Source organism: Rattus norvegicus, chromosome 1 (assembly GCF_021556685.1).
Source record: "Rattus norvegicus strain SHRSP/BbbUtx chromosome 1, alternate assembly SHRSP_T2T, whole genome shotgun sequence".
NCBI lineage: Eukaryota > Metazoa > Chordata > Mammalia > Rodentia > Muridae > Rattus > Rattus norvegicus.
This window is the reverse complement of record NC_141534.1, coordinates 159126670-159148043: the sequence shown is the minus strand read 5'-3', so window position 1 is coordinate 159148043 and position 21374 is coordinate 159126670. Positions and strand designations below refer to the sequence as shown.

General features: G+C 42.2%; 1 pseudogene; it reads right to left on the bottom strand.

Moving 5' to 3' along the window:
* Positions 1-2488: 2488 nt before the first annotated feature.
* Dppa4-ps3 (developmental pluripotency-associated 4, pseudogene 3) lies at positions 2489-3385 on the bottom strand (annotated as a pseudogene).
* Positions 3386-21374: the final 17989 nt, after the last annotated feature.

Below are 21374 nucleotides of genomic sequence, written 5' to 3'. Positions count from 1 at the left end.
CCAGGGAAGCATGGGCTGCAATCCCTATTATGGACTGTGTTCTGCCTCGCTGAGCATCTTGCCGACAGCCTGATACTTTCAGGATCTATCCAACAAAGCAAAAATGTACCCATCATTAACTCTGTACCATCAATTGGGTATGGAAGATCAAAATAAGTAAGAGTCAGTTCTTGCCCTTGAACAGTTCCCTAGACTGGCTGTAGAGAGCGGCGCGGCGAAACAAAGATGGCGCCGACATCCAGCCTTGTCTGGATGTCGACAACTTACTGCGCATGTGCAGGCTTGTCCCCTTGCTAGGCCTCCCTCTAGTGGTGAACAGCGGTACTGCACATGTGCGGTTTATGCACCAGGTGTCAGTTGACCGTTAATATGCTAATGAGGTGATTCATTCTCCGCCAATCCCTGGAGGACAAGTAGTGGGGTGATCCATGCCCCACCAATCCCTGAGAGATAATTAGCATACTGTTGTCTATATAAGTCGAGCGATTTTGCTGCTCGGGGTCCCTGTTCAAGAGAGCTGTAACACTGAGAAGAGCTGTAACACTAAGAAGAGCTATAACACAGTAAAGCCTTGCTCGCAGATGAATCCTGTTGCCGCGCGTCGTTCTTGCTGGCGGGACATTGGGTGCGTGACAACTGGCAAAGGAGGAGACTGGCCACGAGCGAACTCACTAGAATTTAGTTTATAGGAGCAGAGAATGCAAACATACGTTTGCTCTTTGTATGTTTTGTCAAATTGTCCTTCAAACTATTTAAAATAATATCACTTTTTCTACTTTTTGAATGCACCAGTTTCTCTGTTCTTCCACCCACAATAGACTTGATTGCAACACCCCTTTCCCTAATTTTACATATAGAATGATATCTCATTATTATTTGCAGTGATTATTTCTTTGCTTGTTAATGGCATTTCTAACATCTCCATTTTTATAGTAGTGGTTATTCCTTGTATGAATTTTATGTTTACTTTCTTACTTCACCCATGAATTGGGCTTTTAACCTCCTTTTTATTATGCATGTATTTTATGATATGGATTATTTTCACACTCCCGAATTAGAAAGACAGACTTATTTTAGACTGAATATATTTTCATGACATTTATTTTTTCATTCTCTATTGATCATGGTATTATTACTTAAGTGGTATTTTCAAGTGTAATTTTTCATCAGGAGTTACAGTTCATGAGGAAGAAAACAATTGTCTTACACAAACTAGAATAGAAAGACTTGTGTAGTTCGGATATGACTTAGGGACAGGACTATGTTCTTCAACAGTTTGAAAGGCAACTGTATTAAAGAGGGCTCACTCTGTACTAGTGGAGTGGAACAAACAGGGTTAATGATGAGATCGTAGTAAATGACAAGTAGTGTTTACTATGTTTTTTATGCAAGGCTGCTGTCAAGTATTCATTAGTCCTTACTCCTTTTCAGTGAGCTTAAATGACCTGCTACCTCAGGGTAACATGGATTAACATTGGAAGAGCCAGGCTGAGCCCAGGTCTGAGATACAGCACAGACTCAATATCTTTCTCAGGACTACGTGATGAGGGTTGGTCTTTGGTTATATTGAGGCCTTTCAGTTCTCCTACTATAATATGAGGGGTACAGCAGAGGGCCTCAAAAGTCCAGCCCAACTTCAGTGAGCAAATAGCACCTGCTGGGGAGCACGTAACTCCTGCTTCTTTCCCATCTTGACAGACCAGGGAGGTACAACAGAAGAATGTTTGTTCTTCATAGTGTCCTATTTCAGCGACAAGTCTTGCCTTCTAATCATATGAAACATCGGGCTTGATTTTAAATACAGGAACTCAACCCTCCAAATAGTTACGTTCTTTCTAGAATGAGCCAAGTAAATCAGATGATTCTAGTGGAGCAAGTATGCTGTTGTCTTTTTTTTAATTTTTAAATTTTTTTATTTTTTGGTGTAATATTTTACAGCAGCAGAAAACAAACCCAAACACTAAACACTAACAACACACTACAATCCAGGGAAGAAGTCATGCAGGGGCTATAGGCTAAGTCTTTATAGTTGACGGCTGAACTGGCTATGACCCCGTTGTGCTGTTGACAGGACTAGCAACTGTTGAATCTGGAGATGTCATACTTCGGCCCCAGGACCTACTCGCAGCAAAACACATAGGACACGTTTTTATCCTACAAGAGTAGGAGGCCACTCCCAGTGTTCAGTCATCACAATGAGCAGAGGAGGACCTTTTGGTGGACTCGCTGGCTTTTTCCAAACTGCTTGTACTTAAGCATCAACTAACTTACAATATCCCATAATTTTTGGGGGAGATGGGCACTTCCAAAGGCATAGATGTGGATTTCCGTCAGTCTCAGTGTCAGCTGCTGTTCGGCCAACCACGCCAAAAGAGTGAGTGATGCCCGCAGCTAGCCCAAACTTAAAGAGATCTGTCTTTTATCTTTCGAGGTTCTCCACAAGAGTGAGTGATGCCCGCAGCTAGCCCAAACTTAAGAAATCTGTCCTTTATCCTTCGAGGCTCTTAGTTAAGACCTTGTTCCTATGAACACACTTGGGGCACAGCACGTCCTCCAGGTGTGGGGGTGGAAATGTGCAGGCCGGAAGTGGGAAGAGGGCAATCGCTTTCCTTTTCTTATCTGGTTCCCAGGCTTGTCCAGCATGGAAATGCAGCGGCACCCAAACAGTTGTGGTCGCAGGAAGGCTTGTCCCATGAACCACTTACACTTTTCCCCACAGGACTCTGATGTTGGAGGACAGCACTGCCTCTAACTTCTTAGCATTGGCTGCAATTCTGGCCCAAGATGCCAAAACTGCCTCGGAGGCAGATGTAGTCACCATCGTGGTGCTGACTTCCTCATAGAGCATAGGAGGATCAACGAGAGCAGGTATCTGCTCCTCCCGTACAGTGATGATTTCCAGGAGAAAGTCTCCCGAGACTCTTCCCCAGGCGCGCTCTCTCTCTCTCTCTCTCTCTCTCTCTCTCTCTCTCTCTCTCTCTCTCTCTCTCTCCCTCCCTCCCTCCCTCCCTCCCTCCCTCTCTCTTGTGAGATGCTTTCAACCTGGCCTCTTTGGCTGAGTCAGGAACGTTCTTCAACTCAGGTTGGCCTTTGCCGCTCATCTCCAGGCACCACGCCCACAAAACATCTCAGTGAATCAGCTTCACTGGAGGCAGATGTTGTGGAAAAGGAGGAACTGGTACCTTTCCTAAGAGTGTGTCCTGGAGTCTCAGTCATCTTGTGCATTTTTCTCCTTTGGTTTACAACCATTATCATTCTCTGACTTTTTGTTTTTCTCCGTTGCTTTAGTCTTTGCAGAAGCCGTGTTCAGTTGGCTAGACATCTGGCCTTCCACTTCTTCCCTCGGCTCCTCTGTGCTCCGCTTCTTGCTTCTAGCAGTTTCCATCTTTAGATTAGATGAAACCTTCTTCCAGCTTTCAAATGACCTCTGGCCTCATTCGGCTTTTAAAAATCTCCTCCTACTTCCTGTTGTCTTGAGGCCCTCTTCTGTTACCCTCCTGGTCCCACCCCCAACAAAATTGTGATGCTAAAATCTGGTTTGTGGCTAATTTTAATAAAGCCACTATTGTGTGATTTAAATTTTTTTTTTGAGGCAGGGTTTTACTGTCTCCTTGCCTGGCCTGGATTGCACTATTTATCTATGTACGCTGTACTGTCTCGGCCTCGGGAATACTGCGATTTAGAGGAGCGAGCTGCCACACTCTGCTCCTGGAAACTGTAAATCTGGGAAATTTAAAACTGTAATTTTTGCTGGGTGTGGTGGCACATGACTTTAATCCCAGCATTGGAAAGGCAGAGGCAGAGGCAGGTGGATCTCTCTGAGCTTCTGGCCAGCCTGGTCTACTGGTGTCTTTACGTACACGCTTTAGTAAAAACAAATGAACAAGCCAGGAGTGTAGCCAGACTTTTGGGCACTTTGTGGGTTCTTCTTTCTTTCACTCTTGTCCACCCCTTTTCTTCTACACTTTCAATTCCCTAATACCATACAGGAGAGATAAAAGGATAGAGGGGTAAGGGGGTGGCATTATTGTTAGACTACTTCCTGCTGATTGGGGCATCGAGTTCCTTGGGGCGAGTTTGCTCTTTGCTGTCAGGATATCAAAGTTCTTCTTGTTTTTTCCTTTGGGCATGACCAACAACCCACCCAACCTCTTGGGGCCCTAGCATTTATATAGCCTCTGAAGAGTCCCTAGAGTTCTAAATGTCACACACTTGCCGAAACTCTCTGCAGCTGACAAAATCACACCCCTGCTAGAGCATGAGGTAAATCATAGTCAGCTGCTGTGGACCATTTGAAGCAGCCCCACATCCCATATGGGATAAGAATATGAAAACACATTCTTATAATATTTCTGTGTTTTTTAAAGGAAACCAAAATTATAACTACACAAGTATGAGGTCAACCTTCAATTACTAGTTCAAGTATATAATAAGTATAAATAGTTCAGTGTATAATAAGACCCCGTCTCAAAAAAGAAAAATATTCAAAATGACAGAAACAAATGAAAGAAACCTGTTTGTTAAGTATGGAGTTAGGATGGGAAGGAATACAAAATCCACACAGCTTTAAGCTGGAGAAGAGAAGGAAGCGACTGGAGAGACTGCTAAACTCTGAATGACCGTCAGTCCTTCCCTCTGCCTTGGGGATAATACCATCCATCACTGATGGCAAGGGGTGCTTTCTAGTTTTATCAGCTCTGAAATCGAGGTATATTGATTAAATAATAAATACTCTTCATTCTTAGTGTTACATAAAAGAACTGACTGTTTTATAACTGAAGCTGTCTTACATAGGGCCGTATCAATTGCAGTGAGATAATATACACTTTACGCATACACAGTGAGACTCATAATCTATTCATTTGGTCATTCATTCATTCTTCCTTCCATTTTTTTCCCCAAAAATATGCCACTAGAAAGAAAGCAAGTCACTATTAAAGTTTATGGACACAAAGAGGAAAAACAAAAGCAACTTCAGTTGGAAAATGGGCAGGATTTCAGGGTTTTGGTTACATTGACAGATCCAGGGCAAATGTTTTGGTAACTTTGAACTCTTAAATTAAAAATAAAATCTAAGTAAGCCACAGCACCTCTTACATTTATTATTCTTCATTATTATTTCCATACTGTTATTTTATGCACATTATTCATGAATTCACTTCTAGGTAGTTTATTGCTATTTGTTTTGTTATTACATTCTCCCCTCCCCACCTCTACCCCAAGGTTTGGTAGAACTGTATGGTGAATCTGATTATCATTTTTTTTTTAGATTTTATTATTTTGTTCTTACCCATGTGTCTTGATGTGTATGCACACGTGTGTGTAGGTGCCCGCAGAGGCTAGAGGAGGGCTTAGGATCTCCTGGAGCAAGAGTTTCAAGTGCCTGTGAAACACTTAACCCTGGAGCCAGGCTTTAGTTCTACATGAGAACAGAGAGCACCTTCATCATTTCAACCTGAGTATCGACCTGGTGTCTTCTAAAGAGGCTATTCTGAGATTATTCTCAATATTTTCTGGCTATGGAAGGTCAAAAATTCTTACTTCCCTTAAATAAGTTTTGGCAGTTTCAACTTTTTTTTTTTTTTGCAAAATAGTTCCTTTTTATAGATTTCTAAAAACTTATTACAAAGCACTTTATTCTTTTTTGTTTTGAGACAGGTTTCTATGTGTAACAGTTCTTGTTTGTTCTGGAACTTGGCTTTTATAGACTGGGTGCAGAACTCAGAGATCCCCCTGCCTTTGCCTCCTGAGTGCTGGGATTAAAGGCACACTCCACCATGCCCCAGTAAAAGTGTATTTTAAAATCTCACTGTTATAAATGTTGAATTATACTTCAGGACCTTTTATTGTTTCTTCTTCTTGACAGTGTGATTCCTCAAATAAGCATAGTTGTAGGCATCCATTTTTTTCCAATCTACTTTAATAAGGGTTCAACTTCTCTAGCTCACCACCCACTAGAGGTAGTAGAAAAGAAAAGTTACTAGGGCACGGGGGACATAGAAATAGTAGTGTAGAAATAGTTCTTTGTGGGGCAGGTCCAATTGTCCTTGTCAAGATATCAGCAGTTCAGTCCAGTATCAAACACCAACTATGAATCAGCACCTGCAGTCCAGTCCTCTTCGCAGCCACCACAGGTGAACCAGCAAGAGCAGTTCAATCCAGAAGAAACTGCAAGGCTTGCCAGCCACCCTGAGGCCAACAAGCATCAAGAAGCCACAGGAACCTCACGAGAAGTTTTTTGGTGAGTTTCTCTCTAAGGTGTCACCACAAGCTGGGCTCAGCAACGCAATATACGGGAAACCAATGCGTGTGCATCCTCAGCGGAGAATAGAGAGGCACAGCAAAGCAAACCGATGCTTGAACTCCCACTGTCTGTGGGGCCATGTCTATATTCCTTCTGAACGGCATTCGTCCTTTCCTGTGTTTGTTACAGCAAAACATCCTTTCACCTGTGTGTGCTTCAGGAAAACATTCTTTCACGTGTCTGCTTTTTTTTTTTTTTTTTTTTTTTCCGGAGCTGGGGACCGAACCCAGGGCCTTGCGCTTCCTAGGCAAGCGCTCTACCACTGAGCTAAATCCCCAACCCCACGTGTCTGCTTTCTAAGACATCCTTTTACCCATGTGCCCCAGCAAAACATCATTTGACATAACTGACTTTCCAAAGAAACCACAAGTTTTCACTTCAGATAGTCATTCAAATAACTCTGAAGTTATTTCTGCTTGATTTATAAACATTAGTTCGTTTTGTGTGGGTTTAGTCCTACTCTTTAAGGGTGTTTCTTTACTCAAAAGTGTTTTTTTTTTAATTTGTGAGGGGTTTCTCCAGATTATATTATATGAAGCAGGAGGACCTTACCCTAATATAGGATGTACTAGGGGCTGGGTTCCTGAACTGAATAAAAACCAGAAAATGATTTTAACAGGAGCATTTATTTCTTCCAGCTTCCTTACTATTGGTGTGGCATGACCAGCTGCCTCAAGCTCCTCACCATGAGTGTAGAAATGTAAAGTCTGCATTTCAAGGGTAGACTGACTGTACCCTTCTGTACTCTTGAAATGTTAGCCAAAATTTTGCTAATTTCCTTTGGTATGGTATTTTATCATGGCAATGAGAAAAATACACCATTCACAGAATTCATCCATCTGTTCTATTCTTTTCCTTTACAAAGGGTTGTATACCCAGGTATCTTTTACAGGTAGTTCCCAGTCAGGCCAGCCTATGTGTCCACAGAACTCTGTTGATGGGCACTGTGTCTGGGACTTATTATATGATTGAAAACTAATGTGGAGGATGCTATTTCTGCAGTTAACTGGTACACACACAGTTCATTTCTCTTTTATTTCTGGACTTGACAAGGCAGCCTTGTAGATAAAAAGAGAGGCAGAGGCAGCCTTTTGTGTCAGAGATCTCCCACCTACCTGTCCTATTCTATACTCTACTGTCTTGAGGAGGGGGAGTGATTGGCAGCTTGAAGGGAGCAGCACTGAGAGACATGCCTCCCTTTTAGAACAGCTGCAGAAAAGCAGATTCTAGCATTTTACAAGTCCATGAACAGCCCTAGACTTGCCTTCTACAGCATTCAGCAGGATAGGGGGGCAGCTGGGTGTAGGGAGGTGTACTGGCTGGTTTTGTGTGTCAACTTGACACAAGCTGGAGTTATCCAGAGAAAACAGCCTCCCTTGAGGAAATGCCTCATGAGATCCAGCTGTAAGGCATTTTCTCAATTACTGATCAAGGATGGGAGGGCCCATTGTGGGTGGTGCCATCCCTAGGCTGGTAGTCCTGTGTTCTGTAAGAAAGGAAGCCAGGGGGAACAAGTCAGTAAGCAGCATCCCTCCATGGCCTCTGCATCGGCTCCTGCCTCCAAGTTCCTGCCTGGTGTAGGTTCCTGTTCTGACCTCATTTGGTATGAACAGCAATGTGCAAGGAAGTGTAAGCTGTATAAACTCTCTCCTCCCCAACTTGCTTCCTGGTCATGATGTTTTGTGCAGGAATACAAAGACAGGAGGGGAGTGGGCTTCTATTTTAAAAATTACAAGTGTATTGCTTGCTTCAAATAGAAAAAATGCAGAGACATAGATCAGAATGAAGCCACTCCTTCTCCTAATAAGTTCTGTTAATGGTGGGTACACACCTATCCACTGTTGGTTAAGAGACCCGCAGAAGCTGTGTAGAAGTGGTAAAGGATAGGATAAGGTGGCAGTGCTCACCAAGAATGAGGGCTGGGCATGGAAATACTCCTTATCTTTTGTATCTGAGATGCATTCTGGATTAGTCAGAACCAAGGCTAGAGGCTATCATTTAGGAAGTTTTACCACATCAAATGGCAAATAAAGTTGTATTGATTTTGTTTTGCTTTTGTCTTAAAATAACAAATCCTTCTGCTTGGAAAATGTCAAATCCATTGTATCTTGGAGAAATGAGGATTGATTCAATCAAAGACTGCTGTCTTAGGACAAGAGACGCTTATGCTCTGTGGTGGGTCAGGAAGAAACTGCTATTGAATTGATTCTTCATCATGATTAGGAGTTAGACACTGAGCCAGGCTACTGAGGAATGGGAAAGGACATAGGCAAGAATACCAACATCCTCTCAATGGGCCTCAAGAAGGACAAAATCAGTAGCTCAAACAAACACATAGGGATTCATTCATGGATCAAACTTATATTAGAACTTACCCTATGCCCAGGAAGGTTCTAGCCTTTGAAGACACAATGTTTCACTGACCAGCAGCAGCTGGTTTAAAATCAGAGGCAATAAGAGCCTACAAAATGTTTGTTTCTCAAATTTAGTCTTCAGTAAAAGCATGGAGTTGAATATGTTTGACCTGGGAACATTTTCCTAGCCCTTTCTCCATCTTGCCTGTTCCATTCGTCTTGATGTTGATGGTTTTGTATGTTGTTTTTCTTCTCAGCTGGCTTCCAGCTGACCCTCATTAAAGTGCTGATGGATGGTCAGGGCATTTCTGAGAACAGCACAAGACATGTTCTATCCTGAGCTTTCTGGAGGAAAATATCAGACTGTGATTCTGGTCCCAACCTTACTACTCAGTAGCTTTGTGACTATGGAAGAATCATTTAGCCTTCCTGGGCCTCGTTAATCATAATTCTTGTTCTTCTGTCCTCCTGAGATGGCTGAAAGACTCGGTAGGATGTGGTTATGCTTTGAAATTGTTGAATGCAATATGAAAGCAGGAGCCCGTAATTACTCCCTGTGCTCCGTTGCTTAGAGACGGAGATCTGGGTGGTTATTATCACAGGGTGTTCACAATTCACAGGCATCTTCTTTTTGTTCCATCTCTCAAGGGAATGATCATATCAAACCTTGGTCACTTCCTTCTATTCTAAGGTGATAGACTTGGGTTAATGAGGGAGAACTAATTTTCTTCTAGAAGATATCTGTGTGAAGGGCAGAGAGACTAAGAATTTAAAAGGAACCACTTAAGCTTTCTATGGAGGTGTCAGGATAAGAGTGAATTTCCACGAACAAAATCAGCAGACATCAGTTATGTATTAGGAAGTACCTGGTTTAAAAGATTGGGTGACTGTGAAGTATATGACTATAGAAAGTTTATGTCTGTTATGAGCAACTATGAGATTTCAGCAAGTTCTTAAGGTCCGGAAATCATTCTCTCTCTCTCCTCTCTCTCTCTCTCTCTCTCTCTCTCTCTCTCTCTCTCTCTCTCTCTCTCTCTTCCTTTTCTTTTTTCTCTTTTTGTTTTTCAAGCAGCACCTCTCTCAAAGATGTTCTCTAAAAGATCCTAGCTCTGGTTGTCTGGAAACTTGACATGTAGACCAGGCTGGCCTCAAATTCATAGAGATGCATCTGTCTCTGTCTCCCAAGTATTTGGACTAAAGCCATGTGTCAAGGTATCTTTTTTTCTTTTCATGTTGCTAAGGGTCTCTAATTCAGTAGGTCTGCGATGATATGTGAAATTGTTCTACTCCAATAAATTCTCAGATTAAATTGAGTCTGCGCTGGCCAGGGAAAGTGATATACTATATATTCTGCAGAGGAAAATGAATGTCCTTAAAGCCTAGTCTCTTAGCAATATTTAATGGCCTCTACATTTTAGTATTATGATATTGGAAATGGATGTTTGGATTTGGTTATATAGTTCTGTGGGCAAGACCCTGGCTCAATCTTCAATACTAAAATGAACAAATGTATGAACCGACCAACCAACCAACCAACCAAAAATGACAACAAAAGACAAAAACACATTAGTTACTCTTCCATTGCTGTGATAAAATATCATGACTGAGGTCACTTATAGAAGGAAGGATTTATCTGGGTTCAAACTTCCAGAGGCTTAGGACTCTTTTTTATCAGGACAGCATGGCAGCAGGTGGCAGGGATGATGGCTGGAGCTGGAAGCTGTCAGCTGAGGAGTCAGAAACGTAAGCAGAAAGAGCAAATGAAAAGCAGCACATGGCTTGAAAACACCAAAGCCTCCTCTCCAGCAAAACCACACCTCCTAAACTTACTCAAACAATTCGCCAACTGCAGACCAATGACTCAAATGCTCAGCGCTATGAGTAGAGAGGGGCATCTCATTCAAACCAACACACTCTTAAAACCTAAAAGAAAAAGAAATACTTGTTTATCAGAGTCCGTGAATTGCTGAAGAATGATATCCCAGGCTCAAGTAGTATGCTAAGTCAGAGTGTTTATTCCTGCATTCAGAGGCGCAATTCCATCGAGATGGAAGGACCCTAACTAAATTTGAATATCAATTTTAAAATCCAAAAGAGGAACATTAGGGAGGGCCGGGTGATCTATATCTTGATTGGTGGGTTCTATCTCTGGGGGGCTGGGTGATCTTATGATTCAGACTGACTATTCTTGTTTCATGCCAAAGAGGTGTGCCGCTTGATCTCTGGGCAGAACGCTTGGCTAATTGTCCTTTTTATGTAAAAGGGGGTCCCTTTTACGTAACCCTGTGGTTGTTCCAGTAACTGACTTGCCCAGTTCTGGGAAGTAGAAACTCAGGCTTGGTCTCCTGAGCTGCTAGTTTGTAGCCTGTCATGGAGTCAGCCTGTCTCAGGTTAATTCACTCCTTTCAGTTTGCCATTTGTCTGGTGGCATGAACGTCTGGCTCTGACGGCGCTACCGCTGTGCTATGTCTTACTTTTTTGTGCTCTCTGAATCTCAGTTTCTCTCTGTGTACAGATTTGATGTTTGAATATCACAGTAAATTATGAAAAAAAAAGTCAGGATGGAGGCTGGACTGCTGTGGAAAATGTTTCTATGACACAGGAAGGTTGAGATAAAGAGTTGAGCTTAGATAACTTCTAGAAGAGCCCATTGACCTGGACCAGTAGAAGAACTATTTTCTCTTTGAGAAAAGTAGTAGTTTATGTCATCATGCCTTCCCTGCATATTGATTTTTACAAGGATTGTAATTTATCACTAGAAACCTTGAGAATTGTTAGATTTTTCCATGCTGCCATTTAAACAGCAGCACGAGAATGGCCACTAGATATCAGTCCTGAATGTTCAGCTCTGTCTTTGAGGGGAAAGTTCCTTCTTACCCATCATACCAAGGTAGGAATCTTCATCTTGCAGCCAAGAGTCCTAAGGTGAAATAGAGTTTTCAGTGAGAAATAGACAAGTGCTCAGGCTTTTAAAACTCTCCTGTGAGTAACACAGTGGTACTCTCTAAGAGTCAATAATAACCCGAATGGAGATGTCTCACCTGAGTGATGATACCTTGGAGGGTAAGGTTGATTTTCTGGGACTGAAGCCAGTTGAGACAGTTGGGGAAAGAGGATGAATGATGCTGATACTACTACTCTTAAAAAAATCTCACTAAATACACAAAATTACCTCTTTGGGTTAGACACTAAACCCATTAAGAAATGGAGGCTTGTAGATTTGAGCTGCTTATCCAAGGTAACTTAGCTTGTGAGTGAGATTCAAGTCCTGGCCTGATAATCCCAAAGCCTGTGCTCTTGCATTCTGCTACACTGCTTGTTCCAGAAAACCATTCCAGAGGGAAACTGAAGGTCACATTGGAAGTCATATTTGATCTTCAGTCCTAGACAGTTAATCTTGGAATTAGAGGTAAGATATAGTTACAAGGAAATAAGACAGGACAGTGAAAATAGGTTGTGGGAATTTAGCTCTTTAACTGTGCATGGAGCCCAGACTCTGTCCAAAGATCCTTGATGTGAAGGTACTTCCTATTTAACAGGTACCTGTGACTTTTTAGCTCAATGCGATCAGTTGCTTTTTGGTTGTGGATGAAAGCACAGCTTCTCTTGACTTAAATCATCCCTGTGAGCTCACTTTGGTCTCATGGGACATCATGAACTTTCTACTTTAGCATTTGCTTTCGTCCATCTAAGTCTTCCGTGCTCACCCATCATCTCATTGTCAGGCTGAAGTATAATCCCCCTGGAGAGTCCAGATGCATGAGATGTGTTCAGGTTAATCACAAAAGACATGCACTCTGTCTCTCCTGGGCAGAGTCGACCTAGATTCACTCAGCATGATTTTTCACAGTTCACTACATCAGGATTAGGGAGAAGTCTGGACATGTAAAAGCCTTTTCAGATTTTTGAAATCTCACAAGTAATAGCACCTAGTTATTTTCTATTGAACGAGCACAATTCCATCCCTAACATGTACCTGGCACTGTGTTGAGATCAGGCTGAGTCCTATTGTGCTAAAAGATGGTGTTTCAGACTGAGTCTTACTCTAGGATCCCACTTTGTAAGCAGCTTTACCACATTTTGAGGATAGGGGATGGCTCTGCACCTGGTGGACACATAATTGGCACTACCTTGCTGGTGCCACACATGTTGCTTTGACCAACAAAAGACTTATTTCTTGGAGTAGGAACCATGTTACTCTATACTGCAACTGTAAGGGGAAAACTGCAACTGTAGGGGTACATTGTCATGTGAAAACAATACCAGGGAAATCAGGCACAAGATCCTTTTAGATGCACCAGACCAAGAAAAGGCTGTAACTCCTTTACACAGACCATAAAGAGGTATTCTGTTGTGGATTTGGTTTATTGCTCATATTATTTTTTTTTCTTTTTCTTTTTTTCGGAGCTGGGGACTGAACCCAGGGCCTTGCGTTTGCTAGGCAAGCACTCTACCACTGAGCTAAATCCCCAACCCCTGCTCATATTATTTTAATTGGGTTCCCAACAACATGGGAATTCACACATCTGTATGTAGGATGCCATAGGTCCCTACCCCACTTGGCTCTAATTGGTAAATAAAGTGGCCGGGGGCTAATGGCTGGACAGTGAAACAAAGGCAGGACTTGAGGTTCCTGGACAAGGAATGAGGGGAGAGAGGAAAAGGAAGGACTATAATGTTGAGGAAGGAGAAAGATCAGGCTGGAGAGCTGGAGAAGCAGGAGCAGACAGCCATGCAAGAGCCAGGGAAGAGTGGCCCAAGAGAGCCCTCATCTGGTTCTAGGGTAACAAAGATGGAATTTAGATTTTAGCAACAATTCAGGACTATCAGAAGGGAGGCATTAGCAATGTGGAAGATTGAGAGTGGCCTAGCCATTGCACTGTTTAAGGCATATTAAAATAGAAGGGTGTGTGTGTGTGTGTGTGTGTGTGTGTGTGTGTGTGTGTCTCACAAATACATTAACTGTGTGATATATCGTGTATAATCTCAGAGTTAAAATTAATACTTAAGATTGGAATAAAAGAACCCATTTGTCTTTGTCAGATTCTCAAGGAAAGTGAGAGTATCTGGAAAATTGCTGATACTGAAACTGTCATATGTTATGGAATTTGTCATATGTTATGAAGTACTGAGTTTATTGTTACTCAATAGATTCTGACATGCTAGCAAAGTGTTTGTTGATGTTTCTGATGTAACACACACACACACACACACACAACATAAGCATTAGGATAGGAGGTACTGTGGAGGAAAGAGAATATTAAAAAGTAGATTTGCTTGTGCCAAGCAAAGCTTACCTACCTAGATGGGACCTTTACTACAAGAAAATGAAGGGGGGGGGTGTTCGAAATTGTTAGGATTAAATTTAATAGCTAAGATGTTAAGATACTCCTTATATGTCAGGTACAATGGTAGGTATCTGTCGGTTAGCAATTCCCACCGAGTTGAAACACACCATCTTAATGAGAAGCTGGATAAGGCTTAGGAAGGACTAAGTTAAAATGGTCCATTGGAGGAAGGCTTGTTAAGACTCAGGAAACAAATAACTCACAAGTCTCAGGAAGCTCCTAAAACTGTTTATTCACAAGATTCCTTTCTCCCCAAGGCTATATAAATGGTAAAGACTGCTGGAGAGAGAAGACTTCCTGGCCAATTGAGCTGCCTGCCAATGCAGAGAGCTCCAGGGATGCAGCTTGTGAGTCATCCTGCCTGCCTTTTGCTCCGTTAAGTAACCCCTTACTATACAGTGGAAGGAACACCAATAAACTTACTGTTTCTCCCAGTTGGACTTGGATAGAATTCTTTCTTTGAACTGTTATCAGTGCCCTATCTGAGGTGAGCAGATGTTCATGTCTTACCAGGAAAAGTCACACAACAGTATCAGGTGTCCCATGTAGACAATTATTTTCATTACAGAGGAGCTCGAGTCTTGATGATGCTTACAAAGGACTACAAAGAATATTGGGGACTTTTATTGAGTATTCACTAATTTATAGGCACTATATAGGCCTTTGTCTTTTGATCTGAATGTGAAAAGATGAATCAAAATGAAACTCCTGTCCTTTAGGAAGTCACTCACACCATGGTGATGACAACCATTGAGTAAGCGTAATGTGTAAGTGAAATGGTATTGCTAGAAGTAAGAACCATGTGGACCCGAGGTGTGCTTGGCTAGAGGAGGAGGCAAATTTGAAATGTGATGATAAAGCAGTAGGATGTATTTCTTCATGACAAGATATTGCCAGCAAAGCGTATGTGGATTATCCAGGGCTGTTTGGTACCTGCAGATAGCAGTTCAGGATAAAGTTAAGTATGTTTCAGTGAAACTGAGGGAATAAGTTTTAGTGACCAAGATCCTTGTGTTGTACTCATTTCAGAAGCATTCAATAACCCCAAAAGACCACCAAGGAGCCAATATTGATGCAATCACCCTAGGGTCTTTTTAATCAAGCTCAAGCTTGGGTTCACCACCCCTGGTGCAGCAGGATGGGAGGGTCAAGTCCTAAGTCCAGTTTCAAGCAAGGAAACATGTAAGAGGTATTCAGCTTGCAACACATCTGACTGGGGGCTATTATTGCCCTTTAAAATGAGTGGCCGGTTCTAGGAGCCAGACCATAAACTTAACTTATGCTTTCCCTGATTGATGCTTGTTGGGGAGTAAGCTGGAAACTACTGCTAGGTGCAGGCTTGCTGGTTAAGTTGAGTTCAACCTTAGGTCAGGTTCACTAAGGTGGAGCCTGAACCCAAGATGGAGTTGGTCTGGCTTCTCACTTTCCTCCTGGCCACAATAAATAATAAAATTCTGTGCATTTAAAACTTGGTGAAATATATTACATATATATTACCATCTTCATCACATATATACAAAAGCTATGTAGTAGACTGAATCTTTCTATAATGTATACATATGTTCAAAATTATCACAGTCATTGTCAGTTAAGAATATCATCTGGGTGGCGGTGGTGCATACCTTTAATCTTAGCACTCAGGAGGCAGATGCAGGTGGATCTCTGGGTTTGAGGCCATTCTGGTCTATAGAGTGAGTTCCAGAACAGCCAGGGCTAGATAGAGAAACCCTGTCTTAAAAAGCAATAATAACAACAATAACAAATTTAATAAACTTAATAAATTAACAATATATTAATCTAATAATTTTATTTTAAACTATTTAAATAATTAGAATAATTATTATATCATAATAAATTATTAAATTAAATTATTTATCTAAATTAAGCAAGTAATTTTTTTATTAACTTGAGTATTTCTTATTTACATTTCGAATGTTATTCCCTTTCCCGGTTTCCGGGCAAACATCCCCCTAATCCCCCCTCCCCTTCTTTATGGGTGTTCCCCTCCCCACCCTCCCCACCCTCCCCCCAACAATCATGTTCACTGGGGGTTCAGTCTTAGCAGGACCAAGGGCTTCCCCTTCCACTGGTGATCTTACTAGGATATTCATTGCTACCTATGAGGTCAGAGTCTAGGGTCAGTCCATGTATAGTCTTTAGGTAGTGGCTTAGTCCCTGGAAGCTCTAGTTGCTTGTCATTGTTGTTCATAAGGGGTCTCGAGCCCCTTCAAGCTCTTCCAGTTCTTTCTCTGATTCCTTCAGTGGGGGTCCTGTTCTCAGTTCAGTGGTTTAAGCAAGTAATTTAATTATTTAATAATATCTGCTGGTGTGGTTGATGATGTTGACTGGGTAAGGAAGTGCTAGTTTATAAAGAGTTTTTGTAGACTATATTTCAGGAAGCCAGATTTCATCTTGTAAATAAATGAAGAAACTACTGGAGTGTTTTTGGTGGCAAAATGAGTCTAACGGCTTTGAAATGTAATAAAATGAGACCCAAGGAAAGGAGACTGATTAGGGACTTCTTTTACAATTCAGGCAAGAAACAACAAGTTTGGCAGTAGTCTGGATCATGGAGAGAAAGCATCTAAGTCTGGAAATATTCATCATTATTTTTAGGATTTGGTATGGGAGGTGAAGAAACAAAAAGGATCTAGACGTGTCTGTATTTCTTACTTGAGCAGTTGAAGACAAACTGCTCCCTGTTACTGAGGCTTGACTACATAGGATATGAAAGTAAATTTAATACATCAATTTAGCCCAATATAGCTCAGTCTTGCTGTTTGGTAAATATTGGTCTGAATATTTCGGGGAAATAATGTCCCCCATTTCTTTTTTTCTTTTTAACTTTTTTATTGGTTCTTTGTAAAATTTACATCATGTACCCCATTCCCATTTATCTCCACCTCCTCTCATACCTGCCCTCTACCTCTACATCCTCTCCTCAACAGAGGGGGAAAAAAACTCACTGTGGAGGCTGTAGTGTATCACAGTATGTCCCACAGTATACCCCTTCATCCACAGTTCTTTGCTTCCAAAATGTCATTGCAGTGAGTCCTTGGTCTGGTTTGAGACCTCTGGCTTCTGCTGCACTATAAGTACCAGATCCTCACTGGAACTCCTTGCAGATATATTGTTGTTACCTTGTGTTATGCAGATTCTGTTATTTTAGAACTGTACAACAGGACTCTTGATGAACTACAACAGATGATCAATGGAGTAGCTGCTGAGATGAGCCAATTCAAAACCCTGGACTGGGCCTGAGAGGTATCTGAGCTGGTCAGCCTTCCAGCTTTTCACCCACACCACCAGGGTAGAACAATATGCTCTGCCCTTGCTGGCCGATCTAGTTCCACAGCAAGGTGGGGGAGGGGGAAGGGACAAAGGGGACAAAAGAGCCAGCTCTGCCACTCTCATGTCCTTGGGCTGGCTCATCTATGTCCTCACCATGAGGGCCAGTTCTATTGTGCTACCCAGGTGAAGTGCAGGGAAAGTTCTCCCACCTCATGTCCCCAGGGCCAGCTCCCCGACCTGCTATAGGCAGTGAGGGACCAGGGAAGGCATTGTTTTCTCATCTGAACCACTCACAGCAGACAAAAGTCATGGTTGGCTCTCCCAGTCTCATATTCTTGGGGCCATCTTATCCACAAACAGGGCCAGCCCTACTTTGCTGCTCAGTTGAGGTACAGGGCCCTCTGTCTCAAGTGCTGCAGTTGATGAGGGACAAGGGACAGCTTTCTTGCTTTCAAGACTCCAGGGCCAGCTCTCTTACCTGTTGTAGGTGGCAAGAAGCAAGTGTCAGGGAGGGAGGGTATCTCTTCCTTACCCATGCTACCTTACCGCAGACAAGTTGAGAGGCCCGGTCTCCCATGCTCACATCCTTAGGGCCAGCTCAGTCATGCCCCTAACACTGGGTAGGGGTCAGTTCTACTCTCCTGCCCAGGCAAGGTGCATAGCCTGCTCTCCTAAGTGCAGCAGCAGGTGAGGGGCAGGGCAAGGTCTCCTGCTTTTGTGACACCAGCTTAGCCAGCTTTCTCACCTGCTGTGTGAGAGGGCCAAGGGGAAGGGAGGGGATCTTTGTCTCACAGATGCTGCCATACAACAGACAAGAGGCTGTGCTGTCTTTCCCACACTCATTCACCCAGGCTGGCTCACCCACAACCCCCATACCGCACAGGTGAGGTGCAGGACTCACTTTCCAGAATGCTGTAATAGGTGAGAAATGGGACCAGCTCTCCCACACTGTGACCTCAGAGCCAGCTCTCCTGCCTGCCATAAGGGGCAAGGGGCAAGAAGAGGGCATTTCTTCCTCACCCATGTCACTGCACCTCCTCCCTTTCTATTGATAATTTTTTCCCCTTTGAAACAGGGTCTTACTATGAATGAAGCCCCACAAGCATTGAATTTTCTGTGTAGATCAGGTTGGCCTAGAATTCAGAGAGCTCCTCCTGTCTCTGCCTCCCAAGTACAGTGATTAAAAGGCATGTGACACCATGCTGATTCTTATCCATTTTTTATTAGCATATTATACTTAACCATGGCTTTCATTATAAATACACATTATCATATTTCATTAACATTTGTACACTCTCATCTCCCTCTGCTATCACTAACTCATTTTACCTTCCAAACTAATCTCCCTTCAATGTTCATGTAGTCTTCACTTTTTTTGCTTTGGAGCCAATGGGTTTTGTTAGGGCTTCTTATAGGAACAAATGAGATATTAGTCACAGGAATATGGGCAACTTACTAGTGGCTATACTATGGAAAAAATGATTCAACCATTAACTACGTATAGATCCTTAAGAAGGAGCGAGGTCTTGTGAGCCCTACATATGGAGATAGTCTTTAGATATGAGTAACATTTAGGTCAGTGGAGCTTTGAGTACATGTTGCCTTTTCTACTGCCTTATGTAATCAGTTGGAAGCCATGAGGAAACTGCTAGTCACCCCACAAGGAAGGAGAAAATCTGCTTACCAGCTACTTTCACACTCAAGTCTGCGCATCCGTTGGTTCTATTGTGGTGTCCAAACTGCTGGCCTGCACTGTGGATTTCAGATTTGCTGGTCTTCATAATTGCACACATAAATTTTTTAAAAGAAAATTTTCTTTATGTGTGTTCAGTTGGGAGGACGTCTTCTTGTCCACGCTTGCATTTTAGAGTTCTTTTTTGCTGAAGCAATAGTTGAGTTTTTATTTTTTCTTTGTGTGTGCATTGACAATCTTGCCTGCAGGTATGTCTGTGTGAAGGTGTCAGATCCTTTGGAGTTACAGAGAGTTGTGAGGTGTTATGTGTGTGGTGGGATTTGGACGTGAGTCCTCTGGAAGAGCATTAGGGGCCTTTAACTGCTGAGTCATTTCTCCTGCACCCAGGGTTGTCTTTGTTTTGTTCCATTTTTTAAAAGAGCTTCTTTTAGTTTTTTATGCCAGGAGTTATTGTGGTTCAATAACAAAGTTGTTTATTTATGACTTTGAATTGTTGAACTATGTCTCTTCCAGGCTTGCACTGTATATCAAAAAAAGTGGTGTATACTCTTTGAATTGTTGAACTATGTCTCTTCCAGGCTTGCACTGTATATCAAAAAAAGTGGTGTATACTTGTGTAATTCTTACCAGTAATAAGATTCATTATATGATATCACTGGTAATTATTAAAGTTTAAATTCTTGCATAGTGTTTTATTTGGAGGTTAGTGTGTGTGTGTGTGTGTGTGTGTGTGTGTGTGTGTGTGTGTGTGTGTAAGGGCCTCACAAGCTCAAGACTATGATTTCATTTCTTCTCTGAGTGGAGCAAGTCCTTTCAGAAGCACACAGGAACCAAAGGAAGAGAGAGCAGAGAGCTTAATATGATTTCTCAAAGTTTTACTGTTTCTTGGTTTAATTTCCTCAAGCTAAAGCTTTCAGATCAGACAGGTACAGGTCTTCCACCTACTGTCTTTGTCACTTTGGGCAGACTTTATGACTATGTGTTTCTCTTGTACATAGAAATATCAGTGAAGTTTTTTCAAGGATTCATTAAGACATTATTTATAAAGTACCTTGTTTATGATGGCAATGGAAACCTTATTTATGATGTGTTAGATGTATTTGTTCTCTCCCATATTTACAGACTATAGATTCCCCAGGATGAATAGAGTACAGGTATCCCATTTATTAAAACTGTAAAAATTTTTGCTTAGATAAAGTGGTTTGCTTAATATCTAATTCTTATAAAAATGAAGGAAACTGTCAGGAAGTACACATCGCATGTTTATGATTAAGTAAGTCTAGCTGAAGAACAAAATCTTATTTCATGATGATTAAAGCTTGTCTGATTGAGTTCATCTCCTTCTTCCCTTTCCTCAGCTCTGTTGGTACTCTGTCTAAGCTCCACCCTCACAGCTACCTAGCAACAGCCAGGTATGCTCCACCCCACAGTTGCCTGGCAACAGCCAGCTGTGACTGACTGGAAAGGGAGTTGTTTGCCCCCTCCACTCCCTCATGCTCTCTTCTCTTCTCTTCTCTTCTCTTCTCTTCTCTTCTCTTCTCTTCTCTTCTCTTCTCTTCTCTTCTCTTCTCTTCTCTTCTCCTCCTCTCCTCTCTTCTCCTCTCCTCTCCTCTCTTCTTCTCTCTTCTCTCCTCTCCTCTTCTCTTCTCTTCTCTCTTCTCTTCTTTTTTTCTCTTTTCTCTGCTCTGCTCTGCTCTCGTGCCTTCTTTGTCCCTGTCCCTTCTCTCCCCATCTCCCCTTCCCTCCATGTGCCCATGGCTGACTCCTTTACTTATCCCCTCTGCTACTCTTCTCTCATTAAATCTTTCCATGTGAAACTATGTGGCTTGGTGTGCTTTGTCTGGATGAGAGCCGAGATTTCTACTCCAACAAGCTCTATTCATTTTCCAAAGTTCAGGTTCATATCATCTTCTAAAGAAGTCTTTTCAACCCATACACCAGCCCTTCCTTGATATCAGCAGCGCCATCACTACTGCTAAAGGCAACTCCAGAGAGCAGCAGTCACATTTTATGTGTCTGGCAACCCTTTCTGTTTACCCTATCATGGTATGCATTACACTGCTTATATCATTGGTCTCTTCTTTGTGTCCTTTTATTTCAAGAATGAGGACCATGTTGACCCTTTTCCCTCCGGAGCTCACTACAGTGCTTAAACATTATCAAAGGAAAGAGTGAGCAGATGGATGAGTGGATAGAATTATGCAGCGGATATAATCAGAACGGTGGGATTAAATATTATTTTCGCTATCTTCTCTTTCCTGTCACACCTACATCTCCCCTAAATACTGAAAATGCCATTGCCACCTAAGAGTAGACAGTAAGACATCTCAGAATTCTTCAACTCCACCTTCAGGCTGTGTTTATTACAGTCATATCCAACAAGG